Source organism: Natator depressus, chromosome 17 (assembly GCF_965152275.1).
Source record: "Natator depressus isolate rNatDep1 chromosome 17, rNatDep2.hap1, whole genome shotgun sequence".
Taxonomy (NCBI): domain Eukaryota; kingdom Metazoa; phylum Chordata; order Testudines; family Cheloniidae; genus Natator; species Natator depressus.
The window spans coordinates 19,812,517-19,818,516 of NC_134250.1; positions in this window are offsets into that span (position 1 = coordinate 19,812,517).

The following is a 6,000-nucleotide window of genomic DNA, read 5'->3' on the forward strand; positions in this document are numbered from 1 at the left end:
TACCCTAGGTGCCGCAGGAGAAAAGACTCTATAGGACTCTAGGGGGTGGACCAGATGGAGCCTGATATAGTCCGCATGCCTCCCACCCTCTGATCTTGCTTCTGCATAGGAAGCTTGCTACACAATGACTGTTAACTCTTTGCATGCTGTTTGTTGTGGTTCGGTGCAGGATAATCTGCATTGCATGGGTAAGTGAATGTCACACTGGGGAAACGTGCCTGCTTAACAGCCCTGGTGGAAACTCTCTCATCCTCTCACTAGTTACAGCATAGGTACAACGCAGGCCGCAGCAGTGCAAGCTTTGTCCACGGCACTCCCTGCCAGTGTGCATCAATCACAGAGCCCTTTCAGTCCTTGGCCTACAATACCCAGCTGTACAATGCTCCAGCAAAGATCTGCTCCCCATGTACTGGGCCCTGCGCCCCCTTTACACCAGGATATGGTCCTGTGCCCCATGCACTGGGGTGAGGACCCATGATTAGATCAGGCACCCACTCTCCATGCTGTGCTGGGAGCATTGCACAGAGTTTTCTGCTCCTGGCTCGCTGCCATTTTCAGCCTGCCTTGGTGTTCTCAACATTTCAGTGTGTGGCTGTATAAATGCCAAGACACAAACAAGCAATTCCTCAGCCTCTTATATAAGGAGCTGGCGAGGAGTCTGGTCAGGAAAGTTCCGGCAAGGCTCGTGGGGCGGGGAGGGTAAAAGGGCTATGGGGATAGGGGGAAAGTGGCCTAGAAGCACAAAGCGATAGAGGAAAGCTTTATGGCTCCATGCTTCCCTGCTGTTGAGTCCGGCACTCAGAGCTCCCTGTCCTGCTGCCCACCCCTGGTGAGCCCAGAGGCGAGGGGGGGAATCCTAGCCCCACTGAAGTCCACGGCAGAACTCCCATTGGCTTCAGTGGGCTCTGGATTTCACCCCATGTTCCCCCTCCCGCATGCGGAGTCCTGGGCTCTGAGCTGTGTGTTCCACCCCTGCCTCTGTGAAGCAGGGCTCTGCAGCTCCCCTGGTTACGTGCTGATTTGGGGGCTCAAGTTTTACCCCACTGAGTCCTGTATTTCCCCACCATTCATCCGGCCTCTATTTTCCCCTCTGCCCAGTGAAATTTTTCAGAGGAAACATTTTCTGCCGAATGATGCAGATTTGGGTCAAGAATTGGGGTGGAATCCGCCAAATTATTTCAGTCAGGGGCAAAAAAAAAACCCACCCCAAATTTTTATTGGCAACAACTTTTCATTTCAAATTTGACTTCAGTTTCATTCAAACGAAAAAAGTTTAAAAAAAACCAAACCCTCAAATGAAATGAAGCTTGTCGTTTCAGGTCAAACAAACCACAATTTTTGACCCTTGCCGTGTGCCAAAACAGACTTTGTTTTCATTTTGGGTCAACCTGAAACCAAAATTTTTTTTTTTAGTTCAGCCATGAGCCAAAATTTCTTTTGCTGGGGGCAGACAGGAGCCTATTCCCTTCCCGATGTTGGAATACAAACGTGGGACACATGCAAAGTTAAGAGCTGGAGCTCAGGGGTGTCTGCAGTGAAATAAGCCCCATTGTCTTTGACCTCAGCTTCATGACTCAGAATTCCTGATGCAAATAGAAAAGGAGGACTTGTGGCACCTTAGAGACTAACCAATGTATTTGAGTATAAGCTTTCGTGAGCTACAGCTCACTTCATCGGATGCATTCAGTGGAAAATACAGTGGGGAGATTTATATACATAGAGAACATGAAACAATGGGTGTTACCATACACACTGTAACCAGAGTGATCACTTAAGGTGAGCTATTACGGGGGGGGGGGGCACCTTTTGTAGTGATAATCAAGGGCGGCCATTTCCAGCAGTTGACAAGACCTGTCATGATGCAAATAGTTTACTGTAATAGGAAAAAGTCCCTTGTGTGGGGTGCAGGCTGAGTGAAGTCAGCAGTGAGGGGGTAGTGATGGGGCTGGTAATGATGTATATTCCAAAATGAAAAGGTCGGGAAGAGGCTCACCTGCATTCCTGCTGTCAAGGGGAAGCATGCCTCCCACACACACCAGGAAAGCAACTTCTCTGTTTTAGGTCCCAGTCTAGCAGTTGGATCCACAGGGGAGCCATGGTCAAAGCACTGAGATCCAGCTATGGGACTGGGGCCTCTGGGCGAATTTGCAATTTTGCTTGTCTAAAGCTTGTCCATTTTTTTTACGCCACTCACAGCTTTGGACTGCAGGAGCCTCTCGCTTCTGGGGAACCAGCCAAATCCAGAGGGATTGTGTAAGGCCGGGTAAATTACACTCCTAATCAGGTTTCAGAGTAGCAGCCATGTTAGTCTGTATTCGCAAAAAGAAAAGGAGGACTTGTGGCACCTTAGAGACTAACCAATTTATTTGAGCATAAGCTTTCGTGAGCTACAGCTCACTTCATCGGATGCATTCAGTGGAATTCCCTTAAACCTACTTCCTGATGAGTAAGAGTGTAGTATACCTGCTGAGGAGCCAGAGGAGATGTAAGTTTAAGCAGGGAGGGAGCTACTTTACCTTGCACCTGGTCACCCCTTTTTGTAGTGACTGACACTTGTCGGTTGTACTTTAGTGCTGTGATTCATAATAACATGAAGGATTAATATTTTATTAAACATTCAATAACTTAAACGATTAATGTCACCCTTAGGCAAAACACTTTGCATTGTTACCGTTCAAAAAACCTTCAGCACTTGAAAGGTAGGAAACGACTTTGACTTGTTAAGTTTCCCATTATCTTTGTAGCTGATACAATCATTCAATGCCACTACTGGCATGTGAGAATTCAACTTACACATGCTGATAATACCCCCTAGCAGAGATACTTACAAACTCTTACAGTACATATGGCCCTAACTACATCCTTTACATATTCAAATACCCACACATATTGATGACACATAGCTGAAAGAATTCATAAATTCACCTTGTTGGTCAGAGGTACGCTTGAGACCAGATAAAGTGGGGGAGGTAATATCTTGTATTGGACCAACTTCTGTTGGTGAGAGACAAGCTGTTGAGTGCCACAGAGCTCTTCTTGTGGTTAAGGTTGTTGTTAGTATGTTTAAGATGAATTTTCGTGGTCTGAGATGTGTCCAGCAAGTTATGTCAATATTGTCACTGAGCAAACATTTGAACTGTAAAAGTAGTAACAGCATATGTATGTAGATTACCTTAATTACTGTACCTGCCTTTATTTATACATCCCCAAGACATTTTCCCACATTGTCATTGTAATTTCTGTTTTTAATGGTAATGCTGAAGATCAGTATGTATTTTTCCCAAGACTTTTATGAATTCCTTCAGCAACTTTAATTTAATTTAGTGGATTTGGGGATTTACTTTATTTGTCTTCTGATTTCTCTGCCATTTAGAGAGCACCCAAATCACTTAGCTCTCTTCCTTTTTCTTTGTTTGAAACTGAGATTTCATGTGACGTATTCACATGACTCCAGGAGCTGGGGCTTTAAGAAAAAAAAACACACCACATACTGCAAGATTCCAACACTGGGGGTTTCTTTTACCTCACATACAGCAATGGAAAGGGTTTTTTCCATTACTGTAGGAACTCCACCTCCCCGAGCAATGGTAGTTAGGTTGGCGGAAGCCTAGAGTGTCTATACCAGGGCCAGCATAGCTACATCAGTCAGGTGTATGCATTTTGTCAACCTACTTGAAGTGTAGATGAGCCCTAAAAGTGTTGCAGGAGTTTGTGCTGTCACCACGAAGCTTTAACCTCCGGTGTTCAGCACAGTACCAAAGGCAGAGGATGATAGACGGATTACAGTGCTGAGCTCTGTTAATCTCTTTACCTGGTGGTGATTTACCACGGAAATAAATGGGGATCGAACGAGGTTTCTGCGGCCGCTGTGTAGGCAGCTTGCCCCTGGGGGGGAGGGTGCCGAAAGATATGTCTGCTGTAAAGTGCATATAAACGCTTCAAACCCTTCTATAGCGGAGTCCCGGATGGCTTCTCTCGAGAGCTCGGAAAATGCCAGCGAGCCGCAGTTCCTCTACAGAAAGGTAAAGTTCCCAAAGAGTGAATGGTGACCTAGACATTCCCCCAAACAGGTCCTGTATAACTAACCTCCCAGCTTCCCCTCTTGTGCTGCCCAGGAAATATCCCTTCTTGCTACTATCTTTCATTATTTCTATTGCAGTAGCACCCAGAGGGCTCAGTCAGGAACAAGGCCCCCTTGTGCAAGGGGCTGTACAAACTCCTAGGAAGACATGTTCCCATCCCAAAGGGTTAATACTTTAAATGAGTAGGGTTATCCCCATTTTGGGCACAGGGACATTGAGGCACAGAGTGAGAGGCAGTGACTTGGGCAAGGTCACGCAGGAATGCTGTGGCAAAGCCAGGCTTTGAACCCAGATTGGCCCAGTCTTGGTCCCATGCTCTAACCACCAGCTCACCCTGCCTCGTACTCCTGAGCCAGCGTTTTCCCAGGTAGTTTGTGGCCCAGTGCATTCTCAAACATGCTATTGTGTTACTCAGCTAGCCGTGGGTGGGCATCCAGCCTGGCTGTGATGTTTTCTCCACCAGGATCTGGGGCATGGTTCTTGTCTGGAGCATGAACAAACCAGATCATTCTGGTGATTATTTCCATAGCCCAAGAAGAGATTCACACATTGCTGCTGGTGTTGCATCGAGGTGGTCAGTGCATTCGTCCTGCTCATCCTGATAGCATCAGTCTTCACAGTGCTGTGGTATTTTCTAGGTAAAGGCCTCACTCCACAGAGGAGCAGGCTTTCAGACACGCCGAGGGGAATCAGGCTTATTGAAATGGCCAAGATTTCCAAAAGTGACCAGCAATTTGACGGCCTCCCAAGCCGGATCAGACCCTTGCAGTGGAGCCCTGTCGGGTTTGGGTCAGGTTGCCGAGAGTTGCCTAAGACACCTGGAAGGGGATTTTCGGAAAACCAGGCCACTTTGAGGCATCTCACTCTGGTCACCTGAAAACTGAGGCCACTGCCAAATCACCAGTCACATGTGGAAATTGGCCAGTGGGATTGCTCCCTTGAGTCTGGCTTACAGGATCAGGCCCATAGTTTGTAGAGCCTTGAACTAGGACCTCATCTTCATGAGGGTGTCATAGTGTATCCTTGCTCTCCATTCCCTTCACCATCGTATCACATTTAAACTGGTCCATAGTCCCACTGATTTCAGTGGCGCTCCTCCAGCCCCATATCCTTGCCCTGATGGCGCTGCATGCCTCCGTCCTAGTCTGCCCCTCAGATCTCCTCTTTTATCCGGCCCCTTGCTCACCGTGCTCCCTTTTTCTCCCAGCAATGCCACTTCTGTGGCCTATTTGTTTCCTTCTGCAACACCCACAGACCCACACCCATGGCAAAAGCCTTCTCCACCCAACCTCTCCTATGGAGAGAGAGCAGAGCGAGGTCAGTCAGACAAAAATATGCCAAACCCTCCTCTCGGGCTCCCAGTCTCACCACTTTGGGCTAGATGCTGATGCCCTTACACCAGTTGAATAGGAGCCCACTGACACCCGTGGGAGAGACGCCTCAGCTGGAGTACAATGGCGTAGTTCCACTGAATGGAGCTGCCTGGGTGTGTACCTGCTGGGAGATTTGGCTTCTGAGCAGAGTATGGTATTAACCTAAGGGCTTTACTCACATTGAGTATGTAAGCTCCTCAGAGCAAAGACCATCTATCAGTATGTCTGCACTGCAGTGAGCCCAGTCACAGTGAATTGTGGGAGATTCTGTCTGTCCTTCTGGGCACACTGGGAAAATTGTGGGAAGGCAGTGCGGACTGTCAGCACTCAAGTGGTTTAGCCTGTGTCCTCACTGCCTAGTGGACAGGTTACTAGCCCAAGTGAAAGCCTCACTCGGGTTTTAGCCTATACCCCAGGATGGGTCAGCCAACCTGTGTTGAAAAGCCCCACTGAACTCAAGAGAGAAGGGTTCATGTGTGGATGGGAGGGGGTGAGGGACAACACACGAGTAAGAACCCACGTTAACTCTGCAGTGAAGACAGATC